General features: G+C 36.6%; 2 pseudogenes; both read right to left on the bottom strand.

Moving 5' to 3' along the window:
- Positions 1-607: 607 nt before the first annotated feature.
- LOC113337387 lies at positions 608-14,408 on the bottom strand (annotated as a pseudogene).
- Positions 14,409-20,711: 6,303 nt separating this feature from the next.
- LOC113337386 lies at positions 20,712-23,371 on the bottom strand (annotated as a pseudogene).
- Positions 23,372-24,229: the final 858 nt, after the last annotated feature.

The raw sequence follows: 24,229 nt of genomic DNA, 5'->3' as shown, positions 1-24,229 counted from the left end.
CATCGAGACAGTAGATAATGATACTATATGGAGCTTTTCATTTCTTCTCTCACTCCAAACTACAGTGTCTCCCTTGGAGCTTATATTTGTGTTTTCCTTTTAATTTTGGTTATCTTATTTTCTTGCACGCCTACTGGGATATTAGCTTATTGATTTTTTATTTGTAACATATGTATCATGCTTACCGATATGTTACCGATTTCTATTATGTTTTTGTAACAAGGGCATACAATATTCCATAAGCAAGATACATACCCGTGCATCGCACATGTGAGAAACTAGTTTTATTAATAAGAATGAAAATCATAAATAAATGACAATGCTAATTACTACATAGTAGTTTTAAAAAGCCAATGTTCGCATCAAACCCTACGAAGAATTGATACGTCCCTAATGCTAAAATTTGCTCCAGCACATCACCTTACATTGGTGGGTTGGAGATTGTTCTATAAACACGATCAAGATATTCGATTTCAAACTTCACCACTGATATTTTCTCTTTAATTTGTTCTTAATTTGGATATAATAACAATAATTTACACCAAACGTTTGCTAATCATGATTACTAAAAAAAATGTATATAAAAGATATGTTTCTTCATGCTGTTTTAAAATGTGTATTTGTCTTGCCTCATCCATTTTTTAGCAGACCATTTCTCTCCTGATAAGACATCACATCCTGTATGTACACTATTCGGATCTTCCTTCCCATCAAGTCCCTACAAAGAAGACAATCAACAGATGTTACCGCTGAGCCTCAAATACCAAGTTAGACAATACCAAAATGACACCCTAATTAGTCAATTCGGTTGCAAGGCTAAAGGACCACCAATAAATATTGTAATGCCAAATTTGTGTGAGTAGAAAATACAAAAAATAACACAACATTCCAAAGTAGTAGAAACACACCATGTTCCAGAAAAAAACTGAATCTCCTTTAATCGGTTTTACGGATGATCCCTTCAACATTTTTCCATCACAACTACATTTTCTTGTTCCAGCCTGAAACAATCGGCGGTTAACAAACTGAGAGGACCAGTTGCATGCTACATATATACCTCGCGTTTTTAGGGGCCACTCAAAAAGATTTAGGGGCCAACAATAAAACAAAAAAGGTCACCCAAAGAAAAATGTAGCCAGCCCTTATCTCGCGTAATTCGTAATGGCGAAATTACCCTTATATATTCAGAGGATATGATAACATTTTTATCCTCCGATTGCAATCGGAAGCCAAAATATTATCCAGACTTTCGATTGTAGTCGGTGCAGTATTAGAATGATTTATGTTTCATTTTTTCCATTTCTTTTTCATTTTTGAGTTGTTAGAGTTATAGAGAAGAAGGTGAAGGAAAAAAGGGAAAACCCATTTTATCACTACAAAAATGGATGGATATGAAGAAGAAGGTGAGAATCATGGCGAAGAACAAAATGTTGAGGGTTCACGACCGTTTAGAGAAGACGATTTGGGGTATATGTTGAATGATCCAAACTTTTGTGGAGAGGAAAACCTAGACGACCCTTTCATGGAAGAAAATGGAGAATCGCCTGATATTGAAGCTAACGATGCATGTAAAACACATGTATTGTGTTAAGAAACTCAAATACTCGATTTTCATGCGTTTGTGTGCTTTTGCAAACAAGAAAAACCGATTATTGCATGCATTGAATTCCATTAACTACCCAGATTCGGTAGATAATTTCTCGAATAAACTTACGAATATAACACACTGAGTACCAAATATGTATAATTGGTAGTTCCAAGATAGTAGTTTACTGCCGAATATGAGAAAAAACCCCAAACTAGTTTTCCAAAAAAACCTACATTCGGTAGTTATGTAGAGTTATTTACCCCCGAATGGCCCCAAAAACGAATTCCTCAAAAAATTTCAAAACTCAATATTCTTATCATTTACAATCGGTAATAGTTTAACATTATTTGACTGCCGAATATAACAGTGGCCTCAAAATAAAATTTCCGAAAACTTGAAAATCGGATGTTTCTCGATTAAAGTTATCTCCCGGTTATTTATATTCGGCTGTTTTACTACATATTTTAGCTTCCGATTATATCATTTTTTGCACTCAGTAAACTGTGTACATTCATTTGCATAAATCGGGAGTTTTAGGTAACCGATAGGATTCGGAATATAGTATATTCGGCAGTTTGACTTATTTAATTACCTCCGATTATTGTATAATAATTTGTTGCTTTCATATGCAGGCCGTTGAAGAGTTTGTTGATGATTTCTATTTGAGGCCCGACACTTCCCTATACTATGCAAACGATTTGGTATACTCATTACTACCTTTTTTTTTTCAAAATTTATATGTTAAATGGTTATGCTTATTAGATATGTTTTTTTTATGCACGTTTAGGCATTTGGAAGTAAGAAGGAGGCAAAGGAATGGATTATGAACAAGGCAAAAGATAACATGTGCGTGGTAGTTCAAAATAATCATGTTAAGGACACCCGATTTGAAATGATTTGTGAGCGAGGTGGGACGCGAAAGAGTCACGAGGGAAAGAATAGTAAGTACGTACGGAAGAAGAATAGGAAATACCGAAGCAATACTAAGAAGATAGGATGCCCATTTAAGATTGTCTTCTATAAGCCCGATGGTATTAAAGGTAAAGAGTATAAAATGTATAAAGTTGATAACGGTTGTCACAACCATGATGATCCGTTGGATTTAATTGGACATGTAATGGTTGCCAAGTTAAAACCACATCAAATGCAGACGGTGAGGTCTATGCGGATCCAAAAAGCGAGTGCGATCTTAAGTAAAATAAAGGCGGACGACCCCGACAACTTGTCTTTTTTGTCTACAATTAAGTCGGCCCTAGCTACGATCAAAAGGACTGAATGGGATGGTAGAACGGTCATGCAACAATCAGAGTGGTTAGCGGAGTTACACGGCTACACCTTGAGAAGGGAAGAAAATGATGGTATAGTGGTTCGTATTTTATTGGCACATCCCGAAATGATCCAATTGGATCAATGCTTTCATCAAATTTTTTTGATAGATGCTACTTATAAGACAAACAAGTATAACATGACGTTGTTGAACATTGCTTGTCATACTTCGGACAAAAACACGTTTACGATTGCATGGGGTTTAATGGATCATGAGAACAATGTGAGTTTCATTTGGATGTTGGAGACGTTAAGGTCCATTTATAACGGTTATAATTTTCCAAGGGTTATTGTAACGGATAACGATCAAGCCTTAATGCATGCAATAGCGGTAGTGTTTCCGAAAGCCCAAAACTTGCAATGTACGTGGCACATTCAATGCAATCTCAAAACCAATTGCCATCATCATTTCCAAGCTAAAAGACCAAGGGAGGGTACCAAGAGGTCAAAGGAAGAGGATGAGCGCATTAGTAAATTAACCGTGGAAGAACGTAAGGAAGAGGATAGGTTATTTGAAGAAAAGTGGAAGGAGGATGGAATTATTTGGAAAATGTTCATGAAAGCATGGGACAAAATCGTTTGGTCGATGACCGATGAAATTTACGAATGTAACTTGAAGAAATTTGAGGATGAATACGGCACGGACTACCCAAAACCGGTTGAGTATTGTAAAAAACAATGGTTAACGATTAAGGAGAGGTTTGTGTTTGCATGGACATATGAATATCGTAACTTCAAGAACGAGGCGACAAGCATTGCGGAGGGGTCTCATGGTCGACTAAAGAAAATACTAATTGGTAGTCAAAATGGAGTTGTTTCTATCCAAGAAGCAATCCATGAATTCACCAATCGTGATCTCGTAAAGATTAGGAAATGTATGCAATTTAGTGTACACCAATTCCCGATGGAACATATTAAGGAAAAATTGCTTCTAAGGGGAGTTGTTCATAAAGTTTCAATATGGGCAATAAATCGCATGATGAAACAATTGAAGTTATATAAAACTTATGATGACGAGAATACGGTTTTTGTTTGCAAGGATAAGATAGTTATTGGACTCTCATGTCGTCAGAAGTTGGGTAGGTATGTTGAAGTGATTGACATCAATGATATTCATCCACTTTGGAAGCAATTAAATTTCACTCCGAACACCCCCGTAGTTGATGGTCCGTCTTTCTTGGAGTCGAAATTGTGTGCACGAATAGCCGAGCGTTACGCTACATCAAACGGCACCAAAAAGCAAATATTGATGCATAATTTGGAGGAATCCCTTCACCCTTGTTTAAGGGAGGTTTATGAACCTATTAAGCAATAGAACACCGGTAGGCCGAACACCGAAGTGTCGAGGACCATCCAAAGAAAAGAGTTGAAGGAGTATTTGTCTAATAAAAGAATATTGTCTAGGCACGAGCGTTCGGAAGCCGAATTTGAAGATGAGCCGGAACCTAAGAAAAGAGGTCGTCCAATAAATGATCAAAGTGGATCAACCACCCGACAAGTAAGGCCAAAGATCTCTACAGAGCCTTCTCAAGTAAGTCAACCCAATGTTGTCGAAGAAGTTTTTGAGCAAATGAACGCCTCGCAAAAAACCCAACCAATGGAAATTCTTAATATAAAAGAGGACAAAGGTACTCTTCGTTGCCCTAGAGATCTTAATGGAAGACCAAATCGATCCACATATACAATATACAAAGAGTATTTGAAACAACTCCCTCCACTTATCTTTCCATTTGTTTTGTCGACCGACGAGGTTGATGGGGATGGAAATTATGGGTTTCACGTTGCTACTTTAGAGAGGCGGATATCGAAGATGTCACCCAATGCCAATATTTAAGAAATAAGATGGCGGTACAACTAGTGAAGGACAAGGGTTTTTATATGGAGATGATTAGGCGAGGAGATAGATACGACAAAGAACAAGAGTTCAAAGACTTAGTTGCGCGTGTGAAGTGCCGAAAGGGATTGAAGACAATCGGATCCAAGTATTGGATGACAATGCCTAAATTTGGATATCTCCTAGCTGACGTTTTGAATTGCGTGGTACATTTCTTTTTTTCCTCCTATGTATGGACTTAGGATGACGTTTGAACCCACAAAAACGGCTTGCGACGAGTCGGTTAAAGATAGAAGAATCGTAATGGCATTTGTGAATGAAATGCATTTTATCGGTTTAAGAGTAAAGAAAGATTGTCCGTTACCTCCGTTGAGTAAGTGGAACGATTACTTCCCGATGAACCATTGCAAGGATTGGGTGAAACAATATGAGTCCAACATGGTTGATTGGGATCGCGTTATGGACAACAACTTTCCCGCTGAGTTACTTGAATTGATCCCCTCGGATGATGACGATGTTTGATCGTTTTTTTTCCAACATGTAATTTGTACAAGTTTTTTGGAAACTTTTTTGTGAAGATATATGATTTTATCGGTCGCGAAAAATACAATGTTGTCTCCCGAATGTAGGAATCGGGCTCTTTATTTTTTCCTAACTCTCCGATTATATGCATTTTGAACTCAGAACCCAGGAGAAATTGGAACACTCCTATATTCGGTAGTACATATACATATCTTACTTCCAAATGACGTGCCTTCGAAAGTATATTACTTCGTTTTACTTCCGATTATTATAATCGGTTGGTATTGATACACGTTTTGATTCCGAATATTATAATCGGTTAGTAATGACACATGTTTTGATTCTGAATATTATAATCGGTGGAACTCTTAAATATCTAATATCTATCTACTGATTTGGTGGGTATTTCGAGGCACGACTATAATTTTTTTTGAAACTATGTAATCGGCACAACAATATTATAACACTTCAATATGATTAATCATATTCGGGAATTCCATATTTTATCAAACCGCCGATTAATATTAAAAATTTGAATTTACAGCACTCAAACATCACATGTTATTCTTTTTTCCCTGTCCGAGATGCAACAATCAACGGGGCTTCGAAATGTAGAAACGACTCTCCTCTCCACTTGGAATAAGCATCTTGTGCCGCAAACCTGTCGTCTCTGTGCCTAGCAAGAATACGGTTGTACTCGGTGTACAATTTTATAACATGGTGCACCCTTGAAGAAACATGGGATGGTTCATAATTGTGGCGTGGCTTCTTGTACTTACCAACAAAAGGACCCAATGAAACGTTAATCCAAAATATACGATCGTCCTGCTGTTCTTTGGGTAGATCTTTCACAATGTAATAATTTTTTATCCATTCGGTGTCTTCCTCAACTTGTTTTAATCTTTCTCTTTGATGGAATTGTTCTTGACCTCGCTTCTTAACCTTGATTTCCTCTTCCTCCTCCTTCGTTGGCACTAACGATGGTTTAATTTTTTGGGTTGTTTGTTCCTTTTTTGTATTTCTTCTTCCATTGCTGCAATTGATGTAGTTGTTCGCTTGCATGTTCGAAGTATGTTGTCGATTGATGATGGACTTTCCATTGAAAAGGTTTTTCATTCTGATTTTTTACTCAATAATAATTGAGAGGGTTTACCCTCCTTATATAGACTAGAGTTCCAACGACTCTAATTTTTGAAAATATGGCCGTTGAGGTTTCTGAAAATATGGCCGTTGAGGTTTCGTATCAATGATGCACTACAATCGGTTGCTAACGATACACGTATTTCCTCCGAATAGGACATTCGGTAGCCAACTTAAATTTTTATCCACCGATTAGGTTGGTATTTCTAAACACGACTATATTATTCGGAGGATAATGTTTTTTCGTAAAGTCCCGAATGTACGATGGCCCAAAAATCAGAATTTTGGAAAAACTGATACTTTTCAAATTTTGAACTTGAAATAATCGGAAGTCCACACAACACCCAAACTTCCGAATATGGGTTGTCTAACCTTATGTATTGGCCCTTGGAACCACCTAGAGCCATGGCATGGTTTATTTTGAACTTGTAATATTCAGAGGATAATGTTTTTTTGTAAAGTCCCGAATGTACGATGGCCCAAAAATCATAATTTGGAAAAACTGATACTTTTCAAATTTTGAACTTGAAATAATCGGAAGTCCACACAACACCCAAACTTCCGAATATGGGTTGTCTAACCTTCTATATTGGCCCTTGGAACCACCTAGAGCAATGGCATGGTTTGTTTTGAACTTGTAATATTCGGAGGATAATGTTTTTTTGTAAAGCCCCGAATGTACCATGGCCCAAAAATCAGAATTTGGGAAAAACTGATACTTTTCAAATTTTGAACTTGAAATAATCGGAAGTCCACACAACACCCAAACTTCTGAATATGGGTTGTCTAACATTCTATATTGGCCCTTGGAACCACCTAGAGCCATGGAATGGTTTGTTTTGAACTTGTAATATTCGGAGGATAATGTTTTTCGTAAAGTCCCGAATGTACGTTGGCCCAAAAATCAGAATTTGGAAAAACTGATACTTTTCAAATTTTGAACTTGAAATAATCGGAAGTAAACACAACACCCAAACTTCCGAATATGAGTTGTCTAACCTTCTATATTGGCCCTTGGAACCACCTAGAGCCATGGCATGGTTTGTTTTGAACTTGTAATATTCGGAGGATAATGTTTTTTTGTAAAGCCCCGAATGTACCATGGCCCAAAAATCAGAATTTGGGAAAAACTGATACTTTTCAAATTTTGAACTTGAAATAATCGGAAGTCCACACAACACCCAAACTTCTGAATATGGGTTGTCTAACATTCTATATTGGCCCTTGGAACCACCTAGAGCCATGGAATGGTTTGTTTTGAACTTGTAATATTCGGAGGATAATGTTTTTCGTAAAGTCCCGAATGTACGTTGGCCCAAAAATCAGAATTTGGAAAAACTGATACTTTTCAAATTTTGAACTTGAAATAATCGGAAGTAAACACAACACCCAAACTTCCGAATATGAGTTGTCTAACCTTCTATATTGGCCCTTGGAACCACCTAGAGCCATGGCATGGTTTGTTTTGAACTTGTAATATTCGGAGGATAATGTTTTTTCGTAAAGTCCCGAATGTACGATGACCCAAAAATCAGAATTTGGGAAAAACTGATACTTTTTCAAATTTTGAACTTGAAATAATCGGAAGTAAACACAACACCCAAACTTCCGAATATGGGTTGTCTAACCTTCTATATTGGCCCTTGGAACCACCTAGAGCCATGGCATGGTTTGTTTTGAACTTGTAATATTCAGAGGATAATGTTTTTTTGTAAAGTCCCGAATGTACGATGGACCAAAAATCAGAATTTGGGAAAAACTGATACTTCTCAAATTTTGAACTTGAAATAATCGGAAGTCCACACAACACCCAAACTTCCGAATACGTGTTGTCTAACCTTCTATATTTGCCCTTGGAACCACCTAGAGCCATGGCATGGTTTGTTTTGAACTTGTAATATTCAGAGGATAATGTTTTTTCGTAAAGTCCCGAATTTACGATGGCCCAAAAATCAGAATTTGGGAAAAACTGATACTTTTCAAATTTTGAACTTGAAATAATCGGAAGTAAACACAACACCCAAACTTCCGAATATGGATTGTCTAACCTTCTATATTGGCCCTTGGAACCATCTGGAGCCATGACATGGTTTGTTTTGAACTTGTAATATTCGAAGGATAATGTTTTTTTGTAAAGTCCCGAATGTATGATGGACCAAAAATCAGAATTTGGGAAAAACTGATACTTCTCAAATTTTGAACTTGAAATAATCGGAAGTGCACACAACACCCAAACTTCCGAATACGTGTTGTCTAACCTTCTGTATTGGCTGTTGGAACCACCTAGAGCCATGGCATGGTTTGTTTTGAACTTGTAATATTCGGAGGATAATGTTTTTTTGTAAAGTCCCGAATGTACGATGGCCCAAAAATCAGAATTTGGGAAAAACTGATACTTTTCAAATTTTGAACTTGAAATAATCGGAAGTAAACACAACACCCAAACTTCCGAATGACGAATGACTCAACTATATTCGGTACTGATGAAAATTTTATGGCTCCCGAATATATCATTTTCCAAATTCGGTAGTATTGAAATTACTAATTCTTCCGATTGTGCTTAAAAATTCAGAAATTGTTGTGAAGTTCATAATCAATCCTTAAAAACGACATAATACGACATAACACAAATCCAAATCTTAAAAAGTACATAATCCAACACAACACAAATCATTGTCATTTATCTGTTATTCTTTACTTTACGACCGTGAATACCTCCCAGTCCTGCACGACCACGGGTTTGAGCACCTTCAGTTGGAGAACCTTCATCGCTCGATGAAGCTCGAGTTCTTTTACCCGTTTTTGATACTGCCACCTTGGACGGATGCCTCTTCGTGACTTTCTCCCCAAACTGGACAGCATAATCTTCGTTATCCATATTATCAACTAGGTCTCTAGCCTCTTTGATCTTCTCAGCTGGCATGGGATCTCCGCTCTTCAGGCATGCAGTTAACATTTTGGAAACACGCTTGAACCTATTCACCTATTTTTTATACGTAATGACATAACATCAAACGGTAATTACCTAAGATTTATAGGAATAATATAAAATGAACAAAAATATAAGAACACGCACCAGTCTATCATAACCAGCTGGTTTGTCTTTGATGATACAATTATAACTTGAACCCGTCGCAGTAGTGTTGGATTTGATTTCACGGATAACCAAAGGATGTGATACGTTGTTATACCAACTCATATAGCCTGGAGAATTTTCATAACCTCAGATGGTTCGTCTACCAGTGTCGATAATGAAGTCATTCCTCTTATCCCAGTTATCAAGAACAATAGGTGGGCCTGTGTGAACAATCGTGAGATTGTCACCACTAGAAGAGCACAACTCCAACTCCAATTTGTAGTAATCCTCCATTTCCTCCATAGGTTGATGTTGTATATACCCGTGTTGTCGCATCACCCTAGAGGGGTTATACATCACACATCCTGTGGGGTGCCACAATGGTCCAAAATAAAGGGACAAGTCCGAACGAACATTTATATGCCCACTGGCTCGATCTTCCTTGTATGGATCAAAGCATACGTCTGAGGCCTTCAATTGGTCCAAAATCTCCCTCATGAGAATCAAATCCTGCTTTTTTGTCCTAGAACGGTTGTCTTCAAATATATACTTTGTTCCTCTAGGAGTACCTTTGCACCACCCCGGGTTCTCTCCGGCCAACTTCAGGATAGGGAAGTGGTCATAGATCCATGCCTATATACATAAGAAACCAAGTTTTAGTAAATAGATTGTGTATATTAGGTAGTAATTTCCAAACGTTATTTCCGATTATATATAATCGGAAATAAAACTAAGTACTTATCCACCGAATAACCAACATTCGGAAATATATATGGATCATTTCCTAATGAATATGCGTCATTTGGAGTTCAGTAACCTATAATTTTTCTGGCCTGTATATTCGATTCTAATATCAAAAGAATATTTCCGATTATATATAATAGGAAAACAAAATAAGTACCTAGCCACCGAATAACAAAAATTCGGAAAAAAAGATGGATCATTTCCTACCAAATATGCGTCATTTGGAATTCAGTAACCTATAATACTTTGATCTATATATTCGGCAGTAACTCCCTAAGACTAAACTCTGATTCTAAGCAATCGGAAGTAAAACTAAGTAACATGTTCCTGAATAACTTACATTCGGAGGTTAACAATGTAGATATCCTAACGAATATGCATAGTTTGGAGTTATGAATACGCATCATATGTATTGTCTACCGAATAACTATAGAGTGAGTTATAGAGTTAAAGAAAAAACCTGCAATAGAGCCACGTTCCCGGTAACTTGCAGGTTCCTAGACTCGAAGCCTTTCTCAACTCTTCCATCAAGAATGCTAGGCATGCCGTGCCCCAAGAATAGTCACCGACTTCATGAAGAGGATCCAAAAGTTGTATAAGGTTGGCGTCGATCCGGTTGCCAGAAGTATTGGGGAATATGACACATCCCAATACACAAAGGAGATATGCGGTGGCAGCGTGGTTCACTTGCTCATCAGTTAACGTTCCATTCTTTTCCTTCTCCAAGGTGCCTCGGAACATATTCATCAAAGCTGTAATGTTGATCTGTCTTGTTCTGTAACTTGCATGCCTCCTAAACTCTGCTGTTGTTGTCTCTTCATCCCAACCTAAGCACTTTTTAGTTAGAGCATAAAGTTGTGCCCAACTTAACTGCTTTGTGTAGTTAAACTTCACAGTTGTGCCTTGGTCGGGAAGGTTAAGAATGCATATGGAAAGTATCGGTCTCGGGATACATTCTCTCCACGAACGCCGATATGGCCACACGATCATGTTCCAACAATGAATTCTCGGCGGCATTAGCTAACCCCGAGTTGGCAACAATTGACTTGAACCTTTCACATTCACTTGATAAAGGCCATGCAAGCATTTTTGTTGATGCGACGGTAGGTTTGAGTAGACGGGCCGCATATTGATGATCCTATTGAAGTACATAAAAAAATCCTTAATACAAATATTACGATATAACACATAGACAATACATTAATAAAAAATAGTAATTTTATTACCTTGGTTTCGTATATTTCTTTGTCCCATGAGTCTTTGTATCCAAATAGCAATTTTCCTCCATCCGCCGGTAGCCCAAGGATTGTGCCTGCTGGAATACCCTTCTTCTTCAAGTGTTGGGGGACAAGATGTGATGCTTTCTTAGCAATATCCTTCTTTACACCATGTTTTCCTTTTTTGGCTTTTTGGGTACCACTTGGTTGTCCTTCTTCTTCTACTCTTGACACTGGATCAACTGGTTCAATTTCATGGTGGGGTGTAACTTGTGGAGCAGTTGGTTTTGCACTTTGTTGAGCGGCTTTTTCAACACTTGGTTGCACCCCTTGTTCACTGGCTTGTTGTTCTACACTTTGTTCAGCACTTGGTTGCACTCCTTGTTGACTGCTTTGTTCTTGTAAGATTTGTTGAGCACTTGAATTATCTTTGACATTCCTTTCCCTCCTAGCACTAGCTGTCACTTTCTTCCTCCTTTCTCGACTTTGTCTAAACAACAAAGAAAGGAACAATATTTACAAACTATACAATCGGAAGACAAAGTATGGAAATATAACTCGAATAAACACATTCGGACGTAAGAAGACACATAATGTTCCCGAATACAGAACAATCTAAAGCTAACTAAACATATTTACAACCGAATATGCATCAATTGGAGTTCAGAAGCTCTAAATTTTTCATCCTACACAATCGGAAGACAAAGTACACAACAATAACCCGAATGAACAAATTCGGAAGTAAGAAGACGCATATTTTTCTCGAATGAAAAACAATCGGAATATAACTAAACATGTTACAACTGAATATTCATCAACTGGAGTTCAGAAACTCTAAAATTTTATCCTACACAATCGGAGGTATAAAACATTATATTGTCTTCTGAATAAATACTGGCCCCAAAATGAGATTTTTCCTATATCAAAAATTTTGAGATTTTTTCAATATATATATATATATATATATATATATATTCGGTAGTGAGTGTACTTCCGAATACTGTGTGTCTATTTAAATATATTCGGGAGCCAAAAAATTCATTAAACTACCGATTATTACCAGTTTGTATCCAGGAAGATATGACCAACAATATTCGGCCGATAACCATCAAATATTTCTACCGAATACTGTCGATGTTCTTGAGAAATGAAGAACACGACTACATTCGGAAGTAAATAAGCATGAATATCGCCCGAATCTGGATAAATAACCGAAAACCCTTGAAAATTTTTTCTCGATTCGTCGAATTAAAGCGAAATAAACCCCAAAAATGATAGATTCTTACCTAATTGGGGCCATTTGAAGTTGACGAAGTGTTTGACTATCGGAATCTCCACCACCGACTACATCGACGGGTACTTCTTCTTCGCGTTCTTCTTCATTTGCAGCAACAATTTCTTTATTTCTTGCTAAAATCCCAATCTTTGGATCGATACCCCGAGCAACGTTTTTGGTTCTAGGTCTGTGGGTTTCATTTCCCTTATCCATTGTTTTATAAATGAATCGACGATGTTTTGATTTTACGATTCGCGACGATGTTTCGGTTGAACACAAGAACGAGGAAAAAAAAAATTTCTTCCACAATCGGAAGATAATATGAAACTGGAAGACGAGTTGAAATGAGTAGAATTTTTTTTGATTTGGTTTTTATACAGTTTTACTAGAAGGGCATTTATGTAACTTCAATATCATATAGGGTACCCCTTAACTAGAGTCTTTGGATGGGTATAAATTGTTGGCCCCTAAATTCTTTCGGGTGGCCCCTAAAAACGCGAGGCATATATATATACTAGAAGTGTAAGAAATCTTTTCGGTGATCTCACCTTGGGGAAGTAAGTTTCTCCTCCTTCTACATTGTCGCTCAAATACATGAGCATTGTTGCTATTCGCTAAAAACAACTCACAATGTCAGAAAAATAGTCCTTATGTAGCCTGAAATATTGATTCTTTTCATACCTGTATTGCAGATGTTAGGCACTTAAAAATGGAACCGATCAGTCTAAGAGATTACAGTAACTAATCATATCTTTACAAAGAAATTAATACCTTAAAACTTGAATATGCTCTCCATTTTCTACTGGTACTTGAGAGAACACTGAAATTCGTTTTTCAATTGTGTTTCCGAAATGCATAATTAAGAAAAATATAATTGCTAAACTAAAAAGTGGTTTAACAAATAAATTTCACGGGTTTGGACTTTGGAGGCATCTAACATTTCATAATCGATTCTAGAATATTTTTTTGAACAAGGAAATGGAATAAATGTGAGCGCGCGAAGGAACCAACCTGTACAATAGCATTCTTACTCTCTGCATTGCTTAAAAACATACCGAAACTTGTCCTACGATCACTCACAATTCCCTGAAAAAGCCATTCAAGAAATACCTTAGATTTTGAGAAATGAAGCATGCAAGCACAAAAAACACGTATGTCAACAGATTTGAAAGAAAGAAAAAAAAAGTGCAGGAGCTAGGGTTTTGGATATTAGTCGATGAGTTACTTTGGAGAAGTAATGCATGGAGTTCAGAAAAAGTTGGAAGAGTAGAAAGACAACGGATTGCATTATATATGTTGATCCAGCCATCACCTAACCCGCGAAGTGTAGCGGACACAAGTTCAAGATCAGAAACAGGTTCACGGGCAGACTCAAGAGCGTCAACATTTTCCTTGATTTTCGAAACATATTCAGATATAGAAGAATTTCCTTTTTGGATAGTTGAGAGGTCGGCTTTGAGTTGAAGACTAGAACGAGTCGAACAAGGAGCTGAGATAGAAACAGTTCTTTTGGAGGAAGACGACTTGTAGTTGGGTGACAGGGTACTAGAAGTCGAGGCTGCAGGAAGAGCTGAGGAACCACTATCTGGAAGAGTTTTTTTCCGAGGTAAAAAGGTTAATATTTTTTTAAAGAAAGAAAAAAAAGGTAGAGTCGAGGAACCAGAAGCAGAATCTGACGTCGACATTATTGAAGAGAAAAAGAAAAGGATATGGATTACTCGATAGGGCTGATAGATCTTTTGTTTTTGGTCGATCAGAACTGCATTATACGGAACAAACCTAGAAGCCCAAACAACCAAAAGGCAGCCCCACAGTTTGTGGCACCCGATTAACAGCATCCCTTATAAATCTATGGATGGAAGTCAAGTCAAATATCAAGTACACACGAATGAGCTCAATGGCTTGACAAATCAACAGACGTAAGGATCATGTCCTCCAGCAGTAACACTCCGTTCCATGAACATTACTTGATTTTAAGTGTTAAAATTTCTCACTTTCAAATTAAAAAAAAGAAAAGGTGTGAAAATTTCTTGAAAAAGTTGAACGAACCCGTAGTAACGAGAGAAAATTTATTTCAGCATTAACATAAAATCTGAATCTTATTTCAAAAATTACACCGATTCCCTTCATGTGATATGCCAACAAACTGTTGAAACAAAGCTCCAAGCTGCACATCCCAAATAATAGGCATTTTCAACATGTTTATGCATCACTCATAGGTTTTTTTGGTAGCGAGAAGGGTATTCGTCAAGGTGATCCTATTTCTCTTTTTCTTTTCACCATTGTTGGAGAGGTGTTGAGTCATATGTTGAGTAAGGCACAAGAAGTTGGTAAAATTTCGGGTTTCTCGGTGAAGAACGAGGGAACTAAAGTTAATCATCTCCAATTTGCCGATGATACCATTGTTTTTCTTGATGCTAAGCGTGAACAAGTAGACTCTCTTCGGTATTTACTTCTATGTTTTGAGTTAACCTCGGGCTTAAAAATCAACTTTGTTAAAAATGGGAGAAGATTTTTGAATCATGTTACTCAAGAATTTCCTCTTGGAACTGGATAACGGTATCAAGAGGAGGTAAGTTAACTCTCATCAAAAGCATTTTGCCTAGTTTGCCCACTTATTATTTATCAATCTTTCTTGCACCATGCTCCATTACAAATAAGATTGATAAGATAGTAAGAAATCTTCTTTGGGATGATGATTCGAACAAAAAAAGAATTCATAATGTTGGGCGGTCTATAATCGTAAAATCTAGAAATGGTGGTGGACTTGGAATCCGAAAGTCTAAATACATGAACTCGGCACTTCTCAAAAAGTGGTGGTGGAGATTTGGAACGGAAAAGAATGATTTTTGGATAAAGATAATTGTGGAAAATTTTGGAGAATCAACAACCGGTTGGGAAACTTTTCAACCGAAAGGTCCAAAGGGTTGTAGTTTATGATACAATATTTATAACGAACTCGGGGATTTTAACAAACATGTGAATTCTAAGATCGATGCGGGAAATGAAATTAGATTTTGGGAAGATTTTTGGATTGGAGATGTCGCTTTATGCAATAAATTTCCATTGGCATTTGAAGCTTCAAGAACCAAAGGGAAAGTGGTGTCTAGGTTATATGAGATTTCGAGTAACGACATTAAATGGAAGTTCATGTCTAGATGTAGATATTCTCAAACCATATTGAATGAGATTGCTTCCATAAACTCTTTACTGGAAGTGGTGAATATTCAAGAAGGAGTCGTTGATTCTAGATTGTGGATGGTGGATAGAAACAATACGGTTGATGCTTACACGGTTAAATGCGGATTTGATTCTCTTTGTGATCAAGGCGATATTAGGTTCCCAAGTGGGATTATTTGGAGTAGACATTATACGTACAAAGTAAATTTTTTTCTATGGCTTTTATACCATGAAAGATTGATGACGACGGACAAGCTTATTAGAAGAGGCATGGATGTGGATAGGGTGTGCCGGTTTTGTGAAGAACATGATGAAACAAGTACCCACTTATTACATTATTGTTGGCGAACAAAGAGAATTTGGGATTATGATACTAATGTTTTCGCAACTATAAAAAATTGGAGACATGATCGGGGTAATGAAAGACTTAACCGCATATGGAACAACTTACCGGTCGCAATATGGTGGTGCATTTGGAAAGAAAAGAATTCTAAAATCTTCAATCACAAAAAGAGAAACTTGAAAAGTCTAATCCGAGATATTAAGATTCAAGCTTATTTTTGGGTGGAGTCACACATTAAAATGTTGGGGTTGACGGCTAACATGGTGGTAGCTTTATGGGACTTGTATTTCTATCGGCCACGTTGAGTTGGATATAAAACATTTGGTGTTTATTTTCTTGTTTTTGTCACTTGACGTTTTGTTTTTTGTTCTGTTCTTTGGGTGATCGACTCCAAACTCGATTTTCTTTTTTGTTTCGATTGTATTTATTGGGTTGAGGTACCCCTAAGTACCTCTTTTTCAATGAATCCTTTCTTTTTCAATGAATCCTTTCCTATTGACCGATAAAAAAAAAAACAGGTTTACGCATCACAACAGCATGCCAATCTTTAAAACTTCACTACTGAGTTTGTAATCATAGGTTAGATCCTGCATTAAAACGATGGTTCTTAATACAATCAGTATGATATCCTCCTGACAGAATAATAATAAATAAGCCAAAACAACTGAATATTAATTTGTATTAAGTAGGCGGCTTGCTTAACATTTCGAAACTTGCTAGGAAAAGGGTGTCTTTTCTACCACATTTGCTGCGATATAGGTACTTGTAGTGTCCTTATTGCTAATATCTAAAAAGATCCACCTTCTTTGAATATCATCAAGAATTTGTGTTTATCAAAAACAAATAAAAATAATCAAGCATTTGAAAAAGATTTTGTCTTACACCTAAAAGATGAGCTACACACATCAAACCACAACCTCGAAGGGAAGTACATTCCATGATAAAGACTTGTATATCCATTCATTCAAGTCTTGGCACATCCTAGGGATTGGATAAGTGGGTAACACTACTTTGAGCTGTAATCTTAAGAAGAGAATCAGCTGTTATAAAACTTAAGTTGATTGCACAACGAATGCTAGATGCAATGAAGTTACAGAAAGTTAGACCAACAAGTGTAAAATTTTTATTGATACTAAGGAGAACAAGGTTTTTCTTCAATTTACCAAACCACGGGCAAGAAGATAGAGAATTGCAAAGGGATTAAGGTTCTCCTTCATTTTATTGGTACTTAAGGAGGAACGAAAAATTCTAAAGAAGAATTGTCAACCAAGTGCAAAACAAGATACCAATAGTAAGAAAATATAACATTACCAAATTTCACTGGCATATGTTTGTAGTTCAACTAAAAAAACACTCATGCTTAGTCGTTTACTCCACATGTATAGGAGATCTTCTTGAAGGTATACAAATGGCAAGGAAGCAGGACTTACAACTGATAGTGTTTTTGACATCATGAGCAAAAAAAAAGAAAAAAAGAGGTGGTCTAGTTTACACTTAGTTACTGGAGATCCCTTTTTGTGTATGTTATACTCTAGCATTCATTCAATTTCGATATAGACTGTCAAAACCTCACTGCAAATAAACTCAATTTCTCTTTTCTCGTAGGAATTGTAATTCATTTACAAGTGGAATCTAGAAGCTAACGAAACATGAAACTCCAATTTCAAATCCAAAACTTATATAAGAAAGTATTCAGAATATGTAGAGATCCTCAAATTTCAGATCCATATTTATTACTTAAAAATAGAGGTCTTACGAGAATGCTAACAATGCAGGACGTTTACAAATTAGGTTTCTGATAATAATAAAAATACAGGCCGTGACAACGAAAGTGCAGCTGGATAAAAAGAAAACGCTCCTCAACCAGTGGATCCATCATCAAGGGATTCAGATCGGATAGAAGCCCAACACAATAAAACGAACACGGTTGAAGAGAGAGGAAAAAACATTATGCCGATGGTTGTTTCTTTGATTGAGTATACGAGGATCATCCATTTGGTGAGACGGAGATAAAATCCAAAAATGAAAGGAAAATTCTTGCAGGATAATGGATACAGATCCAAAACCAGAGAAGGCGGCGGGGTTTAGTGTTGTAAGAGAGAAAACACATTTTCCCACATGTAGCTAGTTTATTTATACTAGCTCCATAACCCTAACGTGTGCCCGTATCACTCTAACCTATGCCCTTATCAAGTGTAAGAAGCTCAATGTAGGTGGCAGTGGCACAAGAGGGCTGTTTCAGTCGAAAGGTGACTTTAACCCATTGCTTTTGATTCAAGAAAAAAAAATAACAAGTTTCTTTGGATAACTCATAGTCGAGATTGCATGGTTATCTACATCAACAGTTTACTGATGCAATACCATCATCAACAACATTGTGTTTCTAATCCAACATATGCCAATTCATCATTTTAAAATATTTAAGACCACCAAAAGCATCATCAGTCATCGTTTAAAAATCCAAACTATATGGAGAAATCATGAAGCATAGAGCGAGGGCGTAAATAAGGTGAAAGTGAGAAAACCAAAAGAGCAACCAAACCTGGCGACTGGCTTCCCGAATATAACGGGTCAGAGATCATAAGGTTCTGGAATCGAGTGCAGTTTTCAATTGCGTCTGACGGAGACAATTATAATATCCCCAAAATTTCGGAAGCAATTATAATTGACATCTGACTCAGAGGAGCATTTAAAGTAAGTTTCGCTGAACGTAATTAATAAAATTTTCCGATATCAAACGTACTTAAAAGTTACTCGGTGACATTTAAATATCACGTGTTAACATTTTTGATCGGAAGAATCACGTGTTTAAATTATATCCAAATTTATTTTTGTAAGTTAAAAAAAAAAAAAAAAGACTAACTTAAGGAGTTAGTAACCCGTTCATCAAGCTGCGTAGAGTCATCGGATGTTGGGCTATTAGATTCAACCCGAACATTTAATTTATCTACTTCTAAAGCAAATTTAATACATGGTGGAGGTTCATTTCTCTAGTTGAGAATATTTCTAAAGGATTTAGCTTCCTTAGCCAGTATATCAACTACACTGTTTGTTGTTCTTGGTATATAAAAGCAACCCAATTTTTTTTGACAAAAATTAAACTCTCTTCTAACTTCGTCCGTGATGGTCTGATTCTGCCAAGTAATTTGAGACGGTATCCCATTCAGATAGTCAAAAAGATTTTTGCAGTCTCCCCCCACACTGAAATTTGAGAGACTTTCCTCATTATCCCACTGAGCTGCTTGTAGGAGTCCTGGCGCTTCTGCTTCTTCTGGAGATGAGGTTATAATTGCTCCTGCTCTACCTTGTTCGAAGTTTCCTGCAACATTTCTCCCTGCGGAACATCCATTGAAATCTAAGTTGATCAAGGTTAATCTTTTTTGACCAGCTCTCGGAGCTTGTCATTTATCATTATGCCAGAACACCAGTATCTTTGGATTTTTAAATCTAGTTGATTATGGGTTTGTTGATATTTACCGAATGTTCTATTGCATCTCTCTTTCCAGCTAAACCAGATCTTAGTCATAATAATTTCTATATGAATAATTGGATTATCTTTTCCCATCCATTATTTACAGAAATCTAAGAAGGTAGTAGAAATGTTGAAGTGTAATTCTACTGGATAAGGATTTGTGGCCCAAACAGCTTTAGCAAATGGACAATATAAGAAGAGATGTGCAATGGATTCAGGTTCCATACAACCAAATGTACAGGTAGGAGTTATATCCTTCTTAAATCTTGACAGTTTAAGGAGTATCTAGATATGAATTCTTTAAGTCTATTCATTTGATCTTCAACAGCTTGCAAATCATTCTCCGATGTTTAGGTTGACCTTTTTTTAAGGAAGATCCTTGATTTATCAAAGTTGATTAACTGACCAGAAGCTTTACTAAAAGTTTCTATGATTTGTAGGATATTGTGTCATTATTAGGTCTACTCTACTAAAAAGAAGACAATCATCTGCAAAAAAATAAGTGGGAAATGAGATTGTTCTAAGAGGTTAACTTGATACCATGGATAGCTTTTTACTCTTTACTAGTTAGAACGAGTCTAGAAAAGATCTCCATACAAATAATGAACATATAAGGAGATAGTGGATCTCCCTGTCTAAGACCTCTGGAAGGTTTAAAAAATCTTTCAGGACTCCCATTAAGCAATACAGCTATAGATGTCGTTGAGACACATTGAAAATTAGATTACAAAAAACTTGATCAAAACCAAAAGCTTTCGTAGAAGAAATTAGAAAATCCCAATTTACCCTATCAAAAGTCTTAGACATGTATATTTTAATACCCATTCCAGTATGTTTGATTTTCTTTTTCTTAAAAGAATGAATAAGCTCTTGGGAAATCACTATGTTATCCGAGATTTGGGAAATCACTATCTGAGGTTAATCAAGATTACTAAGAAAAAGTAATTGTATCTGTTAGATGTGCCCAAGTTGTGCAGGTGAATTAAAGAGAAATCAGCAATATTTATTTTGCCTCATCCATTTCGTAGCAGACCATTTCTCTCCTGATAAGGCATCACATCCTGTATGTACACTCTTCGGATCTTCCTTCCCATCAAGTGCCTAAAAAGAAAACAATCAACATATGTTATTGCTAGTTCGACAATAACCCCCTAAACGGACACAGGGTTTAACCTTGTTAAAAATTTGCTATATGAGGCTTGTAGTACGTCCTACGAAAGAATTTCAATCAAGTTCATGAACAAAACCAAAATGACAACTCTAATTAGACTGGGGTTAATTCGGTTGCTAAGGCCTCTAAGAAACGCAACTGAACAAGCTTAATGCTATGTTTGTGTGATTATTAGATATACAAAATATAATACAACATTCCAGAGTAGTAGAAACCTACCACGCTCCAGAAAAGAACCGCATTTCCTTTAATCGGTTTTACAGATGAACGGACCCTTCAACATTTTTCCAGCACAACTACATTTTCCTGTTCCAGCCTACAATCATTTGCAATTAACACACTGACAGAATATTTTTCATGCTATAGATACTGGAACTGCTGGAACTCTTTAATTTGAACTCACCATGGGGAAGTAAGTTTCTCCTCCTTCCACATTGTCACTCAAATACATGAGCATTGTTGCTATTCGCTGACCTCCAGATAATTCGAAAGGTGTCTGTACCCAGAAATAAAATTCCAATTTATGAAACCAAATCAAGGAAAAGAAAAGAGAAAAAGAAAAACTAAAACAAAGTTGTGTAGAAAAATAACTCACTGTGTCAGTAAACTAGTCACTATGTAGCCTGAAGTACTGATTCTTTTCGTACCTGTATTCCAGATGTAAGGCACTTAAAATGTAACTGATAAGTATAAGAAATTAGAGTAAATAAGCATTTCTTTAAGAAAAATATAATTGTTAAACTAAAAAGCGGGGTAACAGGCAAATTTCATGGGACTTTGGAGGCATCTGTGATTAGCGTTCCCGTTTCATAGCCGACTCTACAATATTTTTTGAAGGATTTTGCAAGGAAATGCAATAAATGTGAGCACGCTACGGAACCAACCTCTACAATAGGATTCTTACTCTCTGCCTTGCTTAAAAACATACCGAAACTTGTCCTAGCATCACTCACAATTCCCTGAAAAGGCATTCAAGAAATAAATCAAGATATTAAGACATGAAGCATTCGAGCACAAAAAAATGAAGGCAGCATACATTAGAAAGCTAGATCCATTGTAATACATAGTATTACATACCATGCCTGTTTTTGCGTCCCGTACTCTAGAATGCTGGAGGCTAGGCCTGCCAATTGCTATAAGATGATCACATTCCTGCAATATAATATCACAATCTCATTCTTTTCTAGTTCATTGCAATATCTTGCACACAATAGTTTTAAGTCTTTGACATGATCATGTAATTGAGATATTCATACCTCCGAACTTAAGAAATTATGTAGGACAGTGATTCGTGGTGCCGAGCTGATAATCTCAAGTTTGATCTAAAACACGGTAAATGAAAATATAAAGTAAATGCATAAAGAGTTCAGCCACAAGGTGGTGCAGAAATGAAAATGAAGCTGCAAACTGAACATACTAATCCGGTTCCGAGCATCTTTGCCTCATCCTCATTTTCACAATGAGGAAATCCTGAAACTACACAAAAACACGTATGTCAGACATGTTCTTCTGAGGAAAATGGACGAGATATTATCAGAGTGGGCAAAAAGGAAGGGAAAGTGCAATATAAAGAAAAAACGAAGGCTACGGAGCCTGATACAAAACTAGAACCAGCACAGAGGAAGGATCCTTCCTACAGGTGTGTCAGATATGTTAGGCTAATATTAGTCCCGACTCCCTACTTCATGTAACATGTTAAAATTGAATCTCCATGTTTCTTCAACTTCAAGTTAACGTCATCGAGTGATGATACTAGACCTGGGTTCGAAACTCATGGGTACCAAATCCTTTATATCCATCAAAAAAGGGAAAAAAAGTATATATTTCTATTTGGCAAAATAAGATTCAGTCAAAGCGGAGATACTTAATAGACAAAGACGAGCTTACTGCCACCAAAACAGCACTAAATTGAAAAAGCAAATATATTTCTATAAATCCTTTATAGACAAAGGCACTCAATCTCCTTATAATTGAAACAAAACTAACAACATGAAAAACCAAAACGGCTCGAACTTACTGCCACCACCGATACCATTGTTGTAGCATGAAGAACCAGCCAAAGAGGAGCTAGGATTTTGGAGAGCTGGGATAGAAACAGTAGTTTTGGAGTTGCGTGATAGGGTCGCGGTCGAAGCTGCAAGACGAGCTGCTGGCTACAAGAGTTGGTGAGCCAAAAAAAAACTATAGATGCAGAAAAACATACGTTTGAGAAAAGAAATTACGAACCTTTCACGCGAGATGTGTTTTTCTTGTTGGTCGATACTTTTCGCTTCGCTTGGCGTTTTTTCTTAATCAACAAATATTGGTCCTGGATTGCAGAAGTACTTCTTTCTTTGATTATATTGTGTTGCTGAATCCTGATAGATCGTCGTAATGCTACATAGAAGGGCTTTTTGAGTAACAGATGGAGTCTCAAGCTCCTAGCAATCCTACTCGCTTCTTTCTGAAACTCTTTGATTTGATCTTGATTAAAGCTTACCATGATTTTATTTTTAGTTTTTAAAATTGAATTATGTAATTTATGTACTCTTCGTGGATTAGGTTTCTTTATTATGGACTTCTATATACATATTAATACGGCTTATATGTTAAACTGAGATTAAGAATCTTTATCATCCCATAAATAAAGTGTTATAAATTTGTATTACACGGTTTTCTGCATACAAGTGTTATCCCATAAATAAAGTGTAATAAACTGAGAATAGTCTTCCATCTATGGGTTGGGCAGGACGAGTATTTGTACTAATTAAACTTTGCCAAGTGTCCTCACCTTATATATATATATATATATATAGCTTCTACTTTATAAAAGGCTTATTTTGGCCAACAGAAAGCAAGCGTTCCATCACCGTTTAACGCAGGAGATTTATTTATCAAGGTTTAAGGGGAAGATAATCTATTTTTGCTCGACCAAAAGGGCACCCCATATATTTTTGAGGCAACCTTATTATAGCAGCCCTAATAAATTGGGAAAAAACCAAAAATTACAACAGAAAAATAAGGTTGATTTACTTCATCCATTGGCAAACTAGCCCCTGTCTATGTTAGCTCGCTTGTGCCGAAGTACACATATTATTACATCTTGCTAATGCAAACCAAGGTAGCATTAGCATCGTAGCATGCACCATAAAATTTTAGGAGAATTAGGCAGCTCAAGTACACCCAATAATCCTCATTGAATGCGCTAGCTCTTCTGCACTTTATACCAAAATAACCAGAAGGGCAGCCACATATTCTCGGGCACCTAACTAACAGCAGCCTTATAAATCTACGGAAGTCGAATATCAAGTACACACGAATGAGGTCAATGGTTTGACAAAGAAAAGACATCAAAGTCGTA

Source organism: Papaver somniferum, unplaced genomic scaffold (assembly GCF_003573695.1).
Source record: "Papaver somniferum cultivar HN1 unplaced genomic scaffold, ASM357369v1 unplaced-scaffold_16, whole genome shotgun sequence".
NCBI lineage: Eukaryota > Viridiplantae > Streptophyta > Magnoliopsida > Ranunculales > Papaveraceae > Papaver > Papaver somniferum.
This window is presented reverse-complemented; position numbering and strand designations above follow the sequence as displayed.